We start from the raw sequence: 21,123 nt of genomic DNA, 5'->3' as shown, positions 1-21,123 counted from the left end.
TTCAAATTATATATTGGCAAGAACTATTACCAAAATAACAATAAACAAATTATGGTGACTTGGAAGATTTCAATTACGAGATAAAGTGCATGAACTCTTATCACCATTTTTATGCATTCCTTGGCCTAGCTACTAAGAAATTAACCGCCCTCTGGGGTCTTCGTCTCCATAGGCAACCCAGCAGGTGAATAGTAAAAGCTATGCTAAAAATCCTCTTTACCTGAGTCACTATTGCTTCATGATCTTCTGAATTACAACAACAGATTTCTATAGCTGCTGTTTTTAGATCTACAAATTTCCAGAATAATTACAGGTGGGAATTACTAAGACATCAGAGTCCTATACAGCCTGAATCAGTTCTGCATGTCAAATAGTACAGATGGAAAAAGAAAAATATCTAAACTTTCAGGCAGTTTTACAATGCAGAGTGGATGATCCAATTGCAAAGAAGGCATACTACACGATAAGGAAAGAGATTACCTTATTCTTAGTATTGAGTCCATCATTGATTAATTGTGACCTTGGGCAAGGTGTTTGGCATTTCTATGCCTCTTTTTTTTTAAAATACATTTTTGTTGATTTCAGAGAGGAAGGGAGAGGGAGAGAGATATACAAATATCAATGATGAGAGAGTCATTGATCGGCTGCCTCCTGCACATCCCACACAGGGGATCGAGCTGGTAACCCAGGCATGTGCCCCAACGGGGAATCAAACCATGACCTCCTGGTTCATAGGTTGATGTTCAACCACTGAGCCACACAGGCTGTGCCTCTATGCCTCTTAAATAAGCATAGACTGGATTAACTGATATCTAAGTTCCTTTCAGCTTTCACAAATCCATCCACTTGCCTTAGACTAGCTGTTCTTTAAGATATTTTTGCAGAAGCTGGAAAAATGTGCTCTCCATTGCCTTCAATAGTGTTCATACTACCTTGTTTCTAGTTAATTACTTGCAAACAACAACGGTATCTCTTTGAAGCTTTAAGTTCAACAGTTGCTATGAGCCACATCTGTCGTAATGCCAAATTAGTAACCTTCCAAATCCTGGGTGCAATAAGGATATCTAAAACCATTGTGAAGAGTTATGTGGCCCATCTCATATATTCAGACAACTCATACTAAAGATTATTCCTCCATTGTGTGTGTGTGTGTGTGTGTGTGTGTGTGTGTGTGTGTGTGTGTATTTAAACTCCTTTTGGACATTTACCCAAGATCAAGTATATGAGCACCAGTTCTCTGTTTCACCAATGAGACTGTCTCTCTGGGGCTAAAAAAGGAAAAATACCCTCTTCATGGCACTGTTTGTATGAAGGCACAGCAGATAAACTGTTTGGGATTTGCTGAATGGGTCTGCTTCCTCTTTTACTCCCTGCACCATCTTTCACTAATCGGGCCAGATTCTCCCAGAACACTAAGTCTCCAACATTACTCATCTGAGAGATTGCCTAAATCAGACTTACAAGGACAAACAGAAAAATGAGTTCTCGTGGAAGCATTTATGCCTGTGTATTGGGCTGATTATCAATGTATTTTTTGTATTTGCACTTTATCATTTTATTTCTTTGCCAAAGATATACATACATCTTGCTAAAGTCAGCAAAGAAGATATCTCATTACTTAGCTCAGTATCCCAGATTGGTTACTGACACTTGAAAGCTGATGACAGTGCCATATAGGTTTTGACATCTGGAGTAACATATTCCTTCTCTGATATGAATAAAATATCTCTCACCATGGCACTGCTTTTCCCCTGAAATATCTCAGTAATGAGCTGCTTTGATATATAAAATAAGCATTATATATCTGATGTTAAAATATAGAATTTTAAATCAGGTTTCTAAATTTTTTTATCTGTGTCATACTGTACATAATGAAAAGTTTTTATTTTTGGTCAATTTATAAATGTCTAAAATCTGACACTTGAAATATTCAAAGCAACCACTTTAATGGAGATTTTTTGACAAATACAAACACATTAATACAGCAGAAAAGCAGACTTTGAGCCAGTTTGTTGCCTGAAAGACATCATTTTGAAAACAAATGATGTGTTAAGTTCAGCTGCCATCACAGTGACAGTTCAAGTAGCTAAGAGACAGAATGATTACTAAGAGTTCCACTTTACTTGTTAATGATTGAGAGGAAATTCATTGTGGTGCCATTAAGAAATGTAGGTTTTAAGAAATTTTATTTTCCTAAGAGATAGTTACATAAAACATAAATGTTCATTCATGTCCTTCATTGTATTTATTTTAATAGATAGAAAACAAATTGTAAAAATTTAAATATAATTTTTATTTCATTTTATTCATAACTCTTTCAACTTGGGAAAAATCCTTTTCTGGAAATATAAAAGTCAAATATTGGCACCTTTTATTTCTCAGCCACACAACTGAAGAAAGGCTTAAAACAGGCTTTCCTGGTCATTTGCTGTTTTGTTCTCTACCCAACTGGAGGTCAAGTGTCTTGGGAGGAAATAGGCTGTCAAAAACATGCCAAGGTTGGGACCTTCAGACAGAGTGGTTTTCCCTGGCTTTTTCTCAACATAGGTTTAATGTATAAAAGTTAGCAGGTTTATATATTACCCTTTCTTATTTTTAGCCCATAGGCTTGATATAAAATGATTTTCAAATTTCTTTCTTGCTATTGTTATATTAAAATGAAATATTTTTAAATATACTCAGGATATTTTGTCTCAGTATTTTATTCTATGTAATCAAAACCCTTGACACACACACACACACACACACACACACACACACACACACACACACACACACACACAATGAGCCAAGTGAAGGAAGAGTGGTGTTCAGTCATCTTGTAGGGCCATAGTTTGGAGATTAAACTACACTTCAGGTAATATAGCTTAATTTTATAGCCATTTAAAATCCAGGAGATGCCTGTGTGGATGCTATAGAACAACAAGAGATGTAGATAGATAGATATAGAAATATAGATATATATGTAATTATATACTTATGTATAACATTTCACCATATATCACTCAGCATGATATAAATTTGAAATGAACTCTGTTGTCAGATAGGTGACAGAAAACAGGAAAAGTTAATAGTTCTTTTTATTTTCTATAAGAATACTCACTGTCATTACCATGGTCAAGAATGTTTTCAATTTACATTATGTCTAATACAGCATACCTGCCCCCCCTCACACACACAATGCCTATTATCACATTAAAATGTTTATTAGGATTATCAATCCTATGACTTTTGGTATTGCAGTCATCCCTGTTTTTCTCTATTGAGGCAAAATTTTCTTATTCATAGAACTCAATTATTTTCACCAGCTACAAACCTTTAAGTGCTTAGATAAAGTTCCACTAAATTTTCCCTATTAACCTGCCAGGGCATTATGTTCAATGTCCTGAGAGATATTATGGGATGCATTTAATCCATCCATGACTCAAGAACATTTCCAGTCTATGTTTTGGGTGTGTTTTTTTGTTTGTTTGTTAGCTGCAGTGTTGTAAGTAGGCTAAGTACATGTATTAAGCAATTTCAGTAAATATAAATTTTCAACATATATAGCATCTGGTATTTAGGCATAAACAGATGGCTCAAGTGCAGATGTTTTCAGATATTGGCTACTGTTCTAGTGTAGATCATAAATCATGGTTATATCCAAAAGCTCTTAAGCTAAGGAAGATGGATGTAAAGCTTTCTTACCAACAAGGAGGGCTTTAATCGTAAGAAAAAATACACATAGTAAATCTCCATTTACTTAACTAGTTAGTTTTCCCACAGTGTTTTTTTTTTATTACACTCGGAAGGGATATAAAGGACAAATTAGCAAATCAAATATATCCCTATAATTTATAATATACTCATAATAAACATAACTTACATTTTCTGACCTTTCTATGTGGCAGTCGGCTCTCTAAGATATAGATATAGAGAGATATATTCCCGAGCTTACTGTGCTATAAAGAACAGACTGTGCAACATGACTTCCAAAAATCTTATAAGTTATTATTTGCATGTTTCATTACATGCTTATATGACTGTCCTTGTAAAAAAAACAGAATAAAGGATGGATGGATAGCAGAGATGTTCTGACAGTAGACAAACCGTAGCATAGAAATGTCTTAAAGTTTTATGAAGACCTTCAGTTTTACAAGTGACTTACACATAATTTACATACTGTGACATCATTTTTCTATTTTCATAGTATTCTGATGATCTGCAATGCTGTGATCTGGTCACATCGAATCTTTGGCATTCATAAGGGATATTTAAAAAAAAAACTTGTGTCAATACAAATACAAAGAGAGCTTTCTACGACTTTTGCAGAAATCATGTTTGCTGGCTAAGTGCTATCACCCTCTCATATGAACTTATTATACCTGCCACAGTAGAAAAGTTCAAGAAGTTTTCAATACAATGCATGTGCTGGATAGTAGTCTTGAGTCAAGGACCAGCTAAATAAACTCATCATTAACTTTATGAATGTATTACTAATTTCACAAACTTCGGAAGTACACAATTGGTGAAACCACAAATTTGTGGGGGTTGGGAAGAAGAATCTTAAGGTGGTATAGGTGACAAACTGGTGGCCACTAGTCCAAAACAAGGTCACAAGCATGTTTTCCTTGGATTTCTTAATAACTTAAAAGCACTAATTTGGATGTTTTGAATAAAAGAAGTCTAGATTTCTGGTCTCATGAAAATAAGATATCTGAACACATGAGTATATCTCTCTATGGCTGGAGATAAGTAAACACAAGAACTTCAGCAAAATAAATGCAAATAACCTATTGGGACAATACCCTGTATTCTGTTAGTTCTTCAATCAAAGTTGTCAAAAAGACAAGAACAAGTGTTGGCAAGAACATAAAGAAAGAGGAACTCTTGTACACTACTGGTGGGAAATTAAATGGTTCAGCCACTATGGAAAACTGTATGTAATTTCCTCAAAAAATTAAAAATAGAACTACCATTTGACCTAGCAATTCTACTTCTGGGTATTTATCCAAAGAAAATGAAATCATGTTCTCAAAAAGACATCTGTACTCCCATGTTTATTGCAGCCTTATTTACAATAACCAAGATACAAAACAACTTAAGTATGTCTATGAATGAATAGAGAAGATGGTGTATATTATGTACAAATGAATATTATTTGGCTAAAAGAGAGAGTCATGACTTTTGCAACAACATGAATGGACCTTGTGGACATTATACTATGTGAAATAATTCATATAGAAGAAGACAAATACTGCACAAACTCACATATATGTGGAATCTAAAAAAACTAAACTCACAGAAACAGAGACTAGAATTGTAGTTGCCAGGGGATAGCAGGTGGGGAAAATGGGGAAATGTTGGTCAAAGGGTACAAACTCCTAGTTGTTAAGATGAGTAAGGTCTGTATATCTAATGTACACAAATGTTTGACTGAAGCAGTCTTTGGATTCTTATCAATAGACTAGAGGCCCGGTGCACTGCGGGGGGAGGGAGGGGTGTCCCTCAGCCCAGCCTGCACCCAGATGTGAGATGACTCATTGTGATTTTGATTTGCATTTCCCTGATGATTAGTGGTGTTCAGCATCTTTTCATGTACCTATTGGCCATTTTTATGTCTTCTTTGGGAAAATGTCTATTCAGGTCTTTTGCCCATTTTTAATAGATTTTCATTTTGCTATTGACTTGTATATATTATTAACCCTTTATAAGATATATGGTTTGCAAATATCTTCTCCCATTCAGTAGGTTGCCTTTTCATCTTGCTAACTCTTCTTGTTGCCAGAAGCTTTTTAGTTTGATGAAGTCTTATTTATTTATTTTTGCTTTGTTGCATGTGCTTTTGGTGTCAAAGACCAAAAAAGTATTGCCAAGGATAATGCCAAGGAGCTTTCCTCCTGCCCTCCCCCCAACCCAAGAGGAGTTTTAAGGTTTCAGGTCTCACATTTAAGTCTTTCAACCATTTTGTGTTAAAATTTGTGAGTATTGTAAGATGGAGGTCCAATTTCATTCTATATGTGATTATCCAGTTTTCTAAATAGCATTTATTTAGAAGACTATCCTTTCCCCATTGAATATTCATGGCTCTCTCTTTAAACATTAATGAATCCTATATGTGTGTGTTTAAGTTAATCCCTTTGCTATACTACTTATATTTTAATTTTTCAAGAGCCACATATGGTTAGTGGCCATCATATAGGAGATCACAGATGTAGATTATTTCTATCACTGCAGAAAGTTCTATCAAATAGTATGATTTAGACCGTAATCATATTAACACAATACCAATAATAATGTTTTAACTACTCAACAGTTCTTATGGTGAACAACACATGAGTCTATAAAAATGTAAATCATTCTTTCCACTTACCTGGAAAAAAACGTTCCTTATTATTTGAATTAAAAACAAATAGAGAAAAGCAGAAACTCAGGGCCTTCTTTCAGTCTGGACAGCAAGTTCACTAAGCACTCAATAGCCTGGGAGTGATAATACTAGTAGATGGAATTACACTGCTGTCCTGCCTGTCTAAAAAGTTCTTTGGTAATGGCCATGTCTAACTTATAGGGTGTAGCCTAAGTTCCATCTTCCACCATCAAAATTTGAACTACATATGGTGAATTATGCACAATATAAAATTATTTTCACCTATGTCTAGCAAAACTACTAGCATTTTATGTTTAACTAGAGGCCCAGTGCACAAAATTTGTGCATGGGAGGGGGTCTCTCAGCCCGGCCTGCACCCTTTCTAATCCGGGACCCCTGCGGGATCATACCTAAACCGGCAGTTGGACATCCCTCTTGCAATCCGGGATCGCTGGGTCTTAACTGCTCACCTGCCTGCCTGCCTGATCGCCTCTAACTACTCTGCCTGTCTGCCTGATGTCCCTAATTGCTCCCCTGCCTGTCTGATTGCCCCTAACTGCCTCTGCCTGCCTTCCTGATGACCCCTAACCACCTCTGCCTGCCTGCCTGATCTCCCCTAACTGCTCCCCTGCCTGCCTGATGGACCCTAACTGCCTCTGCCTTGGCCCCTGCCACCATGGCTTTCTCTGGAAGGATGTCCGGGAAGACGTCTAGAAGACATCTGGTCTATCCGGTCTAATTAGCATATTACCATTATGGATGTTATGTTTCATTTGGTTGCCTGTGTTTTAACTGCCAGTATTCTAAAATACATGCTTTCAGATGATAGTAAAACTTTCAGAAAATGATTTTCTAAGATTGTTCAATAGCAATAATCTTATAATGAATTCATAATTATCTGTTATTGAATTACAATGTCCTAGAATTTGTGAAAAGTTTGTGACATTATTTCCAGATGATACTATATTTATTTATTTCCTAAGGTTACTATAACACAGACCACAGAGTGGGTACCTTAAACAATAGAAATTTATTGTATCACAGTTCTGGAGTTTAGAATTCCAAAATCAAGGTGTCATCAGAGTTGGTTCCTTCTGAGGGTTGTAAGGGAAGAATTTGTTCCAGACCTTCTCTTTAGCTTATAAATGGTTACCTTATCCTTATGTCTATTTTCACATCATCATCTCTCTATTCATGTCTGTGCCCAAATTTCCTCTTCTTACAAGGACACTAGTTATACTGGGTTTAAGGCCCCTATGATACTGTGAGTTACAAGAAGGGATATATATAGTCTGTCTTCATCCCATTTCTAGCACAGAGCTCCTAAAACCCTGGTGTACCCTAAGTGATGAGAGCAACAGTGGTCTCTCATTGTATTAATCAGGTGCTTTGGGAGTTCATGTAAGGTTGGGGGGCTGGTTACCCGTGGACCCAACTACATGATTAGAGGGCTGAAACTTTCAGTCTCACCCACCTATCTTCAATCTTTGGGAAGGGGAGAGGAGCTAGAAATCGACTCCAATTGCCAGTGGCTAAGGATTTAATAAATTATGGCTATGTGATAAAGCTTCCATAAAGCCCCAAAGGACAGGGTCAGAGAGCTTCTGGATTGATGAACATATGTAGATTTGAGGAGAGTGGTGCACCCAGAGAGGGCATAAAAGCTTTGTATCCTTTTCCTATGCCTTCCTCTATTAATTTGTTCCATCTAGTTGTTCCAGAGTTACACACTTTTATAATAAACCAGTGATATAATAAGCAAAATGTTTCCCTAAGTTATGTGAGCTGCTCTAGCAACTTAATTAAACCCAAGGAAGAAGGGCGTCATGGGAACCTCTGATTTAAAGCCTATTGATCAGAAGTACAGGTAACAACCTGGACTTGTAACTAGTATGTGAAGTCCAAGGAGGGGGTCATGGGAACCCTCCCTTTTGTCCAGCAGTCAGAAGCCGAGGTGACAATGTGAACTTCTGACTGGTGTTTGCAGTCTCTGGGTAGACAGTGTCAGAACTGCATTGAATTGTAGGACACCCTGATTGTGTGTGGGAAGAACCACCCCACCCCACCTCTGTTGGAATTGGGTCCATGAACAACAAAGAGGACTATTGTAATGACCTCTGTAAATATCTTATCTCTAAAGAAGGATACATTTGGAGGTACTAGGGATTAGGAACTCAACATATGATTTTTTTTGTGGGGGATACAATTCAATTCATGACACCTACCCACGTGCATTACACCTTCAAATGTTTCTCTCCTCCTCAACTTATTTGTGTGTGTATTATTACTATATACTATATGTATATACTATAGAACATACTATGTAGTACACCATATATGATATATACTATATATATTCTATACTAGAGGCCCAATGCACAAAGATTCGTGCAAGAATGGGCCTTCCTTCCCCTGGCTGCCGGCACCAACTTTGCTCTGGCTGGAGCCGCCTTTCTGCCTTCCCATGCTGCCCAGAGGCCTGGAGTGGCTGGGGTGGTGCTGCCCTGCCCCTGGCCACTCAGTGCCAGCATACGCAAATTAACCCACCATCTTTGTTGGGTTAATTTGCATACTCACTCCTGATTGGCTGGTGGGTGTCGCAAAGGTACGGTCCATTAGCATGTTACTCTTTTATTAGTGTAGACTATATACTATATGTATACACTATAAATATGTATTACTGTACTAAATATGCACACTATGTATACACACACACACACACACACACTATTTAAGCTATTTCAAGGAAGAATAAGTAAAGCATGAAGTGAAACTGATATAATGTATGTTCTTCACATATTCTCCTCCTTAACAATTGCATTTAAGAAACCATCAGCCTGACATACCTCAGATGTGGGGGCCGGGGGGTGAGAAGAGATAAAACCAAATAACTTATATACTTATATATATATAACCCATGGACATGGGAAATATGGTAGTGAAGACCTGGGGGTTGGGTAGGGGCTGGGTGGAGTGGGGGATGTGGGGGGTGGGAGATATCTGTAATACTACCAACAACAAAAAAATACATTAAAAAAAACACCCATCAGCCTGAAAAGTTGGTTTAAAATAATCTCTGAAAACTTACAAAATGCATTAGACCAGAAGGCAACATAAGTCTCTATCTATAAGAGCATAATTCTGTTTAATCATATCATTAGTTTTACTAAAGACAGACTTAGCAACAAAAATCTCCCACTTTCCATTCTGGTGACTCAGCATACTATCATTTATAATAAAGGCAAACTTCCTATGAATTCTATATATTATGCATGGTCATACAAACAAAAAAGCAAAACTTGTCTTCCCGTTTCCTTAAAATAAAATAAAAAAATTCATTTCTGTCTGTGCCCCAGCTAGGCAGAGTTTTCATTGTTTTTAATTCTAGGTATTAACAGCACTTTTACTAGGAATCAATGAATAAAATAGCACAGTACCATATTATCATTATATATTTCACAGGTAGGAATATCAATTTTGGTGTAATGGAAAGGAAGAATGCTTGAAAACAAATGCAGAAAGGAAATACATATATGCAAAAACATATTGGATAGTACTGTATTTAAAATATTCTGCATATGTTATGAATATTCCTCTGCTATACAAAAAATAATTATACTAGTCACTAAAGATCTGGAAAAAAATAGTCAGAATCAAGAGGGATGTTGTAATAGTCTATAAATATTCTAGCCCAATAGGCCAGTTCCGGGAGCTTTGGGGAAGGCAAAACTTTATAGTAATGTCTACAGTGAGTTTGGCACTGTTTGCTTAAGAAGTGACCTATTAGTGGAGTAAGTTAAATAAAAGTGCAAACAACAGAGCACATAATCCATTTATAATCCTAAGGCCAGGGCTTCTATATGCTAATACTTCCAAGAAACTTGGCAGAGAATCAATAATAAAATAGCTCCCCAAGTATCTGAGTTATTATAGAAGACAGGTCTCAAGACCATGGAAGTATCTTTAGTGTGGGTCCTACTAGAGATAAATGTATCATATTAAGAAAAATAAGCTATATTCTGGTTGGAAATGAAACTCCAAAGGAAACCTTAATTTCAGATCTTTTCAACACTTTTTACAAGTACACAGATAGAAATAACTGGCAGAAAGTCTGTCAAATAAAATTACATGCACACAGCACTTCACCAGCTCCCAGAACTCCAAGTCAAGTTTTTATGCCTTTCAAGACAGTTATAATCTATAATAATAAAAGCATAATATGCTAATTAGACCGGACATCCTTCCGGACGACTTTCTGGATGAAGTTGAGGTTGCAAGGGAAGCCCGGGTCCCAGGTGCCTGCCAGTGGCTGGAGGGAAGCCTGGGTCCTGGGTGCCAGAGGGAAGCCGGTGCCAGCAGCCAGGGGAAGGAAGGCCTACTTTTGCATGAATTTTGTGCATTGGGCCTCTAGTCCTATATAATCCTACCTAATAAAAGGGAAGTATGCAAATAACCATCAGTCCGCTACACCCACGATTGGGCCAGTGGGAGGCTGGGGGCGGGACACGGGGTGGCTGATTGGGCTGGCGGGAGGAGTGGGGGGACTCGTGAGTCCCCGCCCCCCGTTCCTCTCGCCGGCCCCAACGGCCGGTGCTGCGGGAGGACCCATGGGGCCGGCAGGAGGCGCCGGTGGCGGAACTCGGGGTGGCCGATTGCGTGGCTGCCGGCACCAGTTTTCCGCCAGCAGCAGTTTTCCTCCGGCCACCCGCTGATCGGAGCGCTGGCGGGAGGCACTCTGATTGGCAGGTGGCCAGAGGAAAACTGGTGCTGGAGGAACTCGAGGTGGCCGATCGTGCTGGCGGGAGGCGCTCCGATCAGCAGGTGGCCAGAGGAAAACTGGTGCTGGCGGAAAACTGGTGCCGGCAGCCAGGTGAAGGAAGGTCTATTGCACGAAACTTTGTGCAACGGGCTCCTAGTCTATACATATAAAAGTCTAAGCGATCATTAAGACTGGTCAACCGGACAACCGTTTGCTATGATGCGCACTGACCACCAGGGGGCAGACCCTCAACACAGGAGCTGGCCCCTGGTGGTCAGTGTACTCCCACAGCCAATCTCCCGCAGCCGGCCAACCTCTTGCAGTCCCTATCCCCAGCCAGCCAGCCTGCCCCGATCCACCTTGATCACCAGCCAGGCTGAGGAACCCCACCCATGCACGAATTCATGCACCAGGCCTCTAGTAAAAGCATAATATCCTAAGTGTCTGACCCATGGGTCCACTGTTCGGTCAACCGCTCAACCAGTCGCTATGACGCGCACTGACCAGAAGGGGGCAGATGCTCTGACCGGTAGGTTAGCTTGCTACTGGGGTCTGGACAATCAGGACTAGGTGAGAGGGCCTGACATGCCCTGGAGCCCTCCCGCAGGCCCTCCTAGGCCGGCCGGTCCCCATCTGCCCCCATCTGGGACTGGGGAAGACAGCCCCAAATCGCCAGCCAGGTCCCTAGTATTTTTGCATGGGGCCTCTAGTATTAATGATAACATCTTTAACCCTTTGCACTCGCTTGCTTTTTTCTCGATTCCTTTATTCTACTCGGGATTTAATTTTTTAAATACCCCAGATTTTACAAAGCGCGGCAGTAGAATAAAAAACTGGAGTTTCTTTTCATACAAACTTATTTATTTGGATTTTTTAATATTTCAAATTATTGGTACATTCAAAGAGTATAAAAAGAGCTGCTACCGATGCTAACCGTGTCGAGTCACATTCGACATCTGAGTGCAAAAGGTTAAACCTCAATATTACTTTAAATATGTAACCTGCTTTTTTGTGTACACAGCATGACATGCTAAACATATTTTGCAGCATGCAATTTTGCAGGTGCAAGGTCACTGGGAATTTTTGCTATCGAAACAGAAATCACAAAATCACGGTAATACAAATGTTCTCAATTTAAAAATTACTCAATTTGGTCTTTTTTTTTTTTTTTTCTTTTAAAGCAGCTCGTTGCTTCTAGAGAGTTTATACACGTCATGAATGCCATTTGTAAATAAGCTTCATGATTCCATATATCTTCCTTCTTTTTTCTTGTGACAAAGATTCAAGGCTTGACCAAACTCTGATCAGGTTCTTCTGAGCTCTTCAGTCACAAGGCCTCAAATTTTGGCCCCTCTGTATTGTCCAGTTTTAGCAAGAACCCTACTAAGGAGTTTAGCCAGAATTCCTTACTGAATACCTGATCACCCTTGACATTTGATCAGGTTCCTTATCTTCCACCATCCCCCAGATGATATCTGATCACACTGACCTGCCTTTGGCAAGAATCCTGTTGAATCTATTTAGACAGAGTCCCCTCTTATACCTGATATTTCCACTTAACTAATCTTCTATTCACCGCATACCCCTACCACAGCCCAGATTCTTAACGATAAATGTCCTCTTTTCCTTGTTGTATTCAGAGGTGAGCCCATTCTCTCTCCCCTTTTACAAAACCTCATTTCAGTGGTCCCTACACCTATCACGATGGTCCCTGTGAATAAAGGCTGCCTTATCATCTTTAACAAGTGTCATTAATAATTTTTTTCTTTAACACTTCCTTCTTTCCTTCCTTCCTTTCTTCCCCCAACCTACTCTTAATTCACTCTTTCTTTCCTATCTTTTCTCTTCCTTTTTTTCCTTTCCTTCCTTGTCACTAAAAATGTCTATTAATTTTCCCAGGTTCTTTGTGATACTATGTGAAACATGTTTTTTGTTTGGGTGAAACATTTCTAAACTGATATAGTAGGTTTACCAGGTCATGGAACTACTGATAGAGGAGGAAGTCGTATTAGGGAGACCCATTGTACTAATATTATGGAGTCAGAACCTGATTAACATTATCAAAATATAGTATTCCACTGAAAGGAGTAAATTCACAAATGATCCCCAAGTTATTCACTCAATATAATAAGACAACAAATGTGAAACTCCTGGTTTATTTGTGTGTAATTTAGTCTAATTTCAAGGTTAACTGTTTCTTTAGAAAATGAGGATAAATACCATTTTTCAAAATCTATAAATGTTCTCCTGTGAAGTTAAAATATCTTAGAAACTTAAAGAGGGAAAGGACTTCAGGACTCATTTATTTAGACAAAACTTTAGTCAAAAGAAGGAAATCAATCATTTTATATATTCATAAAGTAATTACTATTTGATGTGTAAAAAGAATTGGTATAAATATGAAGCCATGTGATAACACAGAGGTAATATATCACATTGTATAAGCAGGGACAATGAAACAAAAACACTATGAAGGTCATTTCCAGCATAAGACAGTATATTATTATTATCAAATTCTAATAGGGTAAGTAAATACTCAAAAATTCAAAGGTAGAGGAGATGTATATGAATAAATCCAACTGGGAAGCAGAGGTAGGGTTCGAGTTACAACTAAAGAATTTCTGAAATTTTGTTCATAATCTATTTTAAAATATATTTTAGGTAAATTAAGGGTATTTTTACATCCTACTGTAAGCTACAAAATATCAAATTGCCTGCCCTCTCCCTCACCACTATCAGTACATTAACATGTGCTTAATGGTACAAAGGAAATATATATATATATATATATATATATATATATATATATATATATATGTCTCTGTCCTCTTTCCCACACCCCACTCCCACCTGACACCTTTGTAAATTTCTAAGTGATAAGAGCACTTAGAAGCACCTTTTGTTTTAAGGAGGTGACTCTGGTTGGGCTCCTCGATGGCTCCTGAATGGGGCGGTCATCAGAAAGACCAAGCCATAATTAGAAGTTTGGAATGCCCAGTTTCCACCATCCCCACTTCTCTAAAGAAAGGAGAGGGGCTGAAAATGGAGTAAATGATCAATCATGCCTACATGATGAAGCCTTCATAAAAACCCCAACAGGACGGGGTTCAGAGAGTTTCCACATTGGTGTGCATATCCACACACCCAGGAGGGATATCTTCTATCATTTAGTCCCTCCTCCAAACCAAACAGACTAAAACAAAGATATTTGCCTTCAAATGTCCATCACCTCTATCACTTTTCTCATCTCAGTCAAAGCAATCTAGAGTGCTTAAGCTTTGTCACATTTTTCGGTGACAAATATGTTCTGTATTCATACAGAGTTTATTTATTATTATTCTTTAGGTTGGTTCAAGGTACGTTATATAATATGACCATAAACCTTGGTGGTAGTAAAATATGATGAATTATTTTTATAGAATATACAATAATTGTATTTCATTAAGAGAAATCCTCCAGCTATGATGCTTTTGTTTCTTTAAATACCCTAAAACAGTAGTCGGCAAACTGCGGCTCTGTTGACTAATGAGTTTGCCGACCACTGTGTAAGGCACTACTCTTACCCAGAAGTTTTGACTTCAGGTTAAAGACAGTACATTATTAAAATATTTTTAAGTGTTTTTCCCTTAGGCAGTGGTCGGCAACTCATTAGTCAACAGAGCAGCAAACCGTGGCTCGCGAGCCTCATGTGGCTCGCAAGACGCAGTTTGCCGACCACTGTGGCCTAAAACACTGAATATAATTTTCTGTAAAATATTCTTTTTTTTCATGATATCTTTAAGAATAGAATTTATTCACTAGACAAAAATGTGCTTCTATATAACAGACCGGTTTGTTTTCTTTATGGACTGGACATTTATGGTTTCCTGTCATAAAAAAAAAACTATATTGAATAGGTATTAAATATTTAATAAATAGCTGATGAACAAAATTGAATATATTATTTATCTGTTGAATATTCCATATGAATCCCAGGTAATCATTCCACCTGAGTGCTAATATAAAGTCCAAGGGTCTCACAAAATATATTCAGGGACAGACAGTTGGGGTTACAATTTGAAGGTCATGTTTACTGAATAGTGCATGATGCGACAACTTTCTCTTGCTCCACACTTTGATTTCCTTCAGTTCTGTAACCAGAGATCCAATTTTTATCCCCAATCTCTCAATCACTTCCATTTACCTCACCACATTTCACCGTGAAGCCAAATTTAATAACTGAGCTTTAAAATCTGAAAGCTGGGCAAGGCCTTATCTTAAACAACACAATGTCATGACACTAAAAAAAAAAAAAAAATCCCTTCAACTCAGAGACTAAGATTAAATTATATATTTACTCTAGGTTCTGGACATAGACAAAGTCAATGACTGTTTCAAATCATCTTTATTAGCCATGCTATAAAGATGTCATCCAGTACCATGTATTTTTGGTGTGTTTATTGTATTCTTTTCATACTGTGATCAGTGACAGTATGAAATTTTCTGCCACTTGGTCATCTTATAGCCCTATGAAATGACATAGAAAATTCAAGAATATTAGCAATAAAAACATTATATACAGGAATGTATCCTTTAGATGTGGAGCTAATACAATACTCTTTATGATTTACTAATGAGATAAAGTCAATGGGAGAGTAATAACAAAACTGCACTTGGAGTGTATTTCCTTAGCTCTCCTTTTTCCTGGGCTCATCATTTTATTACTGAATTAAATGGGAAAAACGAAATAGCCTTTGAGCCTGCATCAGCAATTCTATAGCTACTCAAAATGCCTATTGTCCTGCTATTATTTTATTTTAGATCATAACTTTTTTTTTAGTTTTTGGAATAAATTTGAGGTTATCTTGCCGTTGATCATTCAAAGTAGCTCAATCTTCCTGGAAGATAGAGAGTGCCCTAGAAATACAAGGGCCAAATCATAGGGCACACAGATAAGCAAGTTTACCAGACCAGTCATAATGTATTACTTTGAAAAGTACTGTGTCTTTTTTAAGAGTCTTTTGGTTACATACCAGAGAAATATACTGAAGCATATTTAAACAAAAGCCATAGGAGTTATTAGATGGACCAAGTTACTGTCTGGAATGCAAGGCTAGGGATAAATCATTGCTCAAGATGGACTGAATTTAGAAGGAAAGTATTCAGAAATATCAGATGTACTTCCGCTATGCTTTTTTGCCTTTTTTCTTTCTACACATTATTTTTTCACACACTGGCTTCTCCGGCTTCTTGGTAATCTTAGCAAAACTCTGCCATTTCACCACTCCTGAATTTACTTATGTTAGTGCCAAGCATGCGCAGAAAACAACTGGCTAAGTCTGAATCCTGTTTTTAAATGTCTCAATGTAACAGCTATCTGTTATGAATATATTTGCCTTTTTAAAATAATCTGCTTTAACTTATCTGAAGGCAACTTATTTTGAGTTTTTGCTTTATGATATTCAGCAATTCACTATTTTGATTACTGTAATTTTAAAACAGTAAAATAATTGTAAAGAAAATGTGACTGAAATATTCAAATAGGTTCTAGTTGATGAGCAATATCATTAAATGGTGTGTATTTAACATACTATAAGTTCTCACTTGACATCATCAATAGGTTCTTGATAACTTTGACTTTAAGAGAAACGATGTACAGCAAATCTAATTTTATCAGAATCTAATTGACATAAACAAGTAAGATTGTCATTTCCAACCCCATTATTCCTGCTCAGGGTCGCATGTGGCTAAAGTCAATCTCAGCAGCTTCAGGGCGCCACTTGGGAACCAACCACAGACAGGATGTCCTTCCATCTCGGGGAGCACTCACACCCCCCTCCCACACTCACTCAGACTGGGACAACTTAGACATGCCAAGGCATCTAACATGCATGTCTTTGGGATGTGGGAGGAAACTGTAGTACTCAGAGAAAACCCATGTACACATGGGGAGAATGTAGACACTCTGCACAGACCATGGCCCTGGAACTGATTTTTTCCTTCAATGTTATAACAGAACGATGTTGAACAAAAGGTTATTATTCAAGAATCTGCTGTAACCACATTTATTTTTTATTCATTTCTATTTTATATATATTTACAAATACTTATGTACCCAGAAAAACTTTGCCACAAATGATACTGACCTTGTATAGAAGTGGCCCCAACCCTCTTCTTCAGGGGATGTATTTCAAGAACCCCAGAATATGTTTGAAACTGCTCTTAATACCAAACCCTACATATACTATGTGTTTTCCTATACATAGATACCTAAGATAAAGCTTAATTTATAAATTAGGCACAGTAATAAATTAATACAATAACTAACAATCAAAGAGAGCAATTAAGTTATGTAAGTGAGCTATATCTTTCTATCAAAATATCTATTGTACTGAACTCACACTTCTGGTAATGATGTGAGATGATACAAAGCCTGTGTGATAAGTAAAGTGAGGTGAATGAGGTAGGCATTGTGATGTAGCTCTAGGACACTATAAAAATTACTTGATCTCTTTTTTCAACGTCCTGTAGTTTTCAGAATACAGGTCTTTTACCTTCTTAGTTAAATTTATTCCTAGGTATCTTAATTTTTTTTGGTGCAGTGGTAAATGGGATTGTTTTTTTAGTTTCTCTTTCTGTGAGTTCATTATTGGTGTGTAAAAAAGCCATAGATTTCTGGGTTTTAATTTTATATCCTGCTACATTGCCGAATTCATTTATTAAGTCTAGTAGTTTTCTGATGGTTTGCAACACCATGGATGGACCTGGAGAGCATTATGCTAAGTAAAATAAGCCAGTTGGAGAAAGATAAATATCACATGATCTCACTCATTTGTGGAATATAATGAACAACATAAACTGATGAACAAAAATAGATCCAGAGACAGAGAAGCATCGAACAGACCATCAAACCTCAGAGGGAAGGCAGGGGAGGGTGGAGAGGTGGGGGTAAGAGATCAACCAAAGGACTTGTATGTATGCATATTAGCATAACCAATGAACATGGACACTGGGGTGGTGGGGGCTTGTACTAGGGGGTGGGAGTGGCCGGGGAGGGGTTGATGGGGGAAAAAGGAGACATAAGTAATACTTTAAACAATAATTATAAAAAAGAAAAAAAATGACTTGAACAAGTACTAAGATACAATGGCAATAGATTGGATAATCGAGATGTCTATGAAGTGACTAATTGATGGGTAGTGTACAGAACCTGGATATACTGGACAAGTGGTGATTCACTTCCCAGGCAGGATATAGAGCTGGAAGGCTCAAAAATTAATCATACTTCTCAAAATGGTGAGCAATTTACACTTATGAATTGTTTATTTCTGAAATTTTCCATTTAATATTTTCTGACCACAGGTACTGAAACCACAGAAAGTGAAACCACAGAAAAGGGGAGCTCCTGTATTAAAAGTGGATTTTAAAAAATAAAGTAACATTGAGTTTGTTTTGGTGAGAATATGAGACCATTTACCTTTTCAGAAACATAATGTTAAAATACAGTTAGTTAACATGACTTTTATTTGCTACATTGACTACTATTAACTAAAATGGCATTTATCCTAAGAAATATATCCTAAGAATCCTGAAACACCAATCAGAAAACTATATGCATCCCTAAGTTCATAGCGGCACAATTTGCAACAGCTAAGATCTGGAAACAGCCCAAGTGCCCATCAGTAGATGAGTAGATAACAAAGCTGTGGTACATTTACACCATGGGATACTATGCAGCAGTATAAAAGAAGGATCTCTTACCCTTTGAGACATCATGGAGGGACAGGAAGAATATTACACTAAGCAAAATAAGCCAGTCAGTGAAAGGCAAGTATCACATGATCTCACTCAATTGTGGAATATAATGAACAAAATTAACTGATGAACAAAATAGATCCAGCCACATAGGAGTATGGAACAGACTGCTGAACCTTAGAGGGAAGGTGGGGGAAGGTGGGTGGATGGTAAGAGATCAACCAGAGAACTTGTATGCATATATGCATAACCTATGGACACAGACAATAGGGTGGTGAAGGCCTGGGGCAGGGGGTGGAGGTGGGCTGGAAGAAGTCAATGAGGGGGGAAAAGGGGACATGTGTAATACTTTCAACAATAAAGACTAAAAATAAAAATAAATTTTTATAAATTAAAAAAGACACATACATAAACCAATAGTTATAAATCTATGATAATGTATAAAGATGTAATTTGTGATAGCAACAATAGGAGATGTGTATGATAAGACATGGATAAACCTTAAATGCATATTTCTAAGTGAAAGAAGACAATCTAAAAAGGCTTCAGTGTAATTTCAAATGTATGATATCCTGCAAAACTATTGAGACAGCCCTAACTGGTTTGGCTCAGTGGATAGAGCGTCAGCCTGCAGACTGAAAGGTCCCAGGTTCAATTCCGGTCAAGGGCATGTACCTTGGTTGCAGGCACATTCCCAGTAGGGGGTGTGCAGGAGGCAGCTGATTGATGTTTCTCTCTCATTGATGTTTCTAACTCTCTATCTCTCTCCCTTCCTCTCTGTAAAAAATCAATAATATATATATATTTTTTAAAAACTATTGAGACAGTCAAGGATCAGTGGTTGCTAGGTTTTGGGGAGAAAGGAGGGGTAAATTGGTGGAGCATGGGACTTTTATTTGCAGTGGAATTATTCAGCATAATACTATAATGGTGGATACATGTTGTTATGCATTTGTCAAAACTCATAGATTATATAACACAAAGAGAGAACTCTAATGTAAGCTAATGTATACAGTGTCCCAAAAAATGTATCCACACTTTAACAGCTGATAGCTCAATCTTGAAAATGAAGTGTATTTTAATAAACATTGCCTTTATAATTATTCAAAGTGTGGATACATCTTTTGGGACACCCTGTATTTGGGTGACAGTGATGTGTTAATGTAGGTTGATCTATTAGAAGAAGTGTACCACTTTGGTGGGGACGTTCATAGTGGGAGAGACGATGCATATGTGGGGGCAAAGATATTATGGAAATTCTCTAAACCTTCTGCCCAATTATGCTGTGAACTCAAAACTTCTGTAAAATACAAACTTTATTTTAAAATATATGACTAAATCCAAGACAATGAAGTTGAACTAAAACCATAGAGACAAATAACTGTCATGTTTTATTTTGAGTTTTTGGTCACTTTTTTTTTTTTTTTTGCAGGGCAAGGGGGTGATAGCAAGAAGTAGTGAGGGATTTCATGCAGCCTAAGAGTGGAAGAGGGGGAGAACCCATGCAGAGCAAATGAAGACCTCTCTTGGAAACAGATGATGGTTTATGCTCAGCTCAGGGTGACAGAGCGAAAGAGTTATAATGCAACTTTCTTAGTTTCAACTCTGAAAGCCAAACACAGAAACCCCATTGTGAGAGAAATAAAACAATCTGGTCTCACCGCTATAAGCCTTCTTTCTGTAAAACCGACATCAGGTTGAAATGAGAAGGATACTAGGTTGGAAGATTTTGAGAATATGGCCCTTCTTCCACAGCAAGGCAAAAGGCATTGTGTCAGCTGAGTTCACCTTGGGAATAGCATATTCTCAATAAGCACCCCAGTGACACGTACCCTGTCCTTGTATTTAAGAAATCAAACCATTTATAAGAGGCTAACAAGCAAGTGATAAATTATTTTGTCAAACATCATGTCAGGGTGGTGGGATTGGAAGATAGAACCTTTGGCATTTACCCAGTGATTCCTTTTCCGGCTACATGTGCCTACTGGGTCATTACAACAGCAGTAAGCTTAAGAAAATGCAGAAATACATAATTAAGGAAAAAGCTGACAGTTATCTTTCTCTTAGATTTACACAGCTGGTACTTGCAGCAGCCGTGGACCTTTTGCATCCATTTGAAGTTGATTTCAATCAACATTGATTGCCCAGCCTGGACCACTAAGTGCATAAGCTGATTTCAAAGAACTGAAATATGATGGATGTAGAAATCAGTGTAAAGAAGCTAGAGAACAACAGGAAGAAGAAATCAAGGGTCCTAAAATAAATAAAACCATTCACAAACTGT

Source organism: Cnephaeus nilssonii (assembly GCF_951640355.1).
Source record: "Cnephaeus nilssonii genome assembly, chromosome: 2".
Taxonomy (NCBI): domain Eukaryota; kingdom Metazoa; phylum Chordata; class Mammalia; order Chiroptera; family Vespertilionidae; genus Cnephaeus; species Cnephaeus nilssonii.
Note: the sequence above shows the minus strand (reverse complement) of the source record.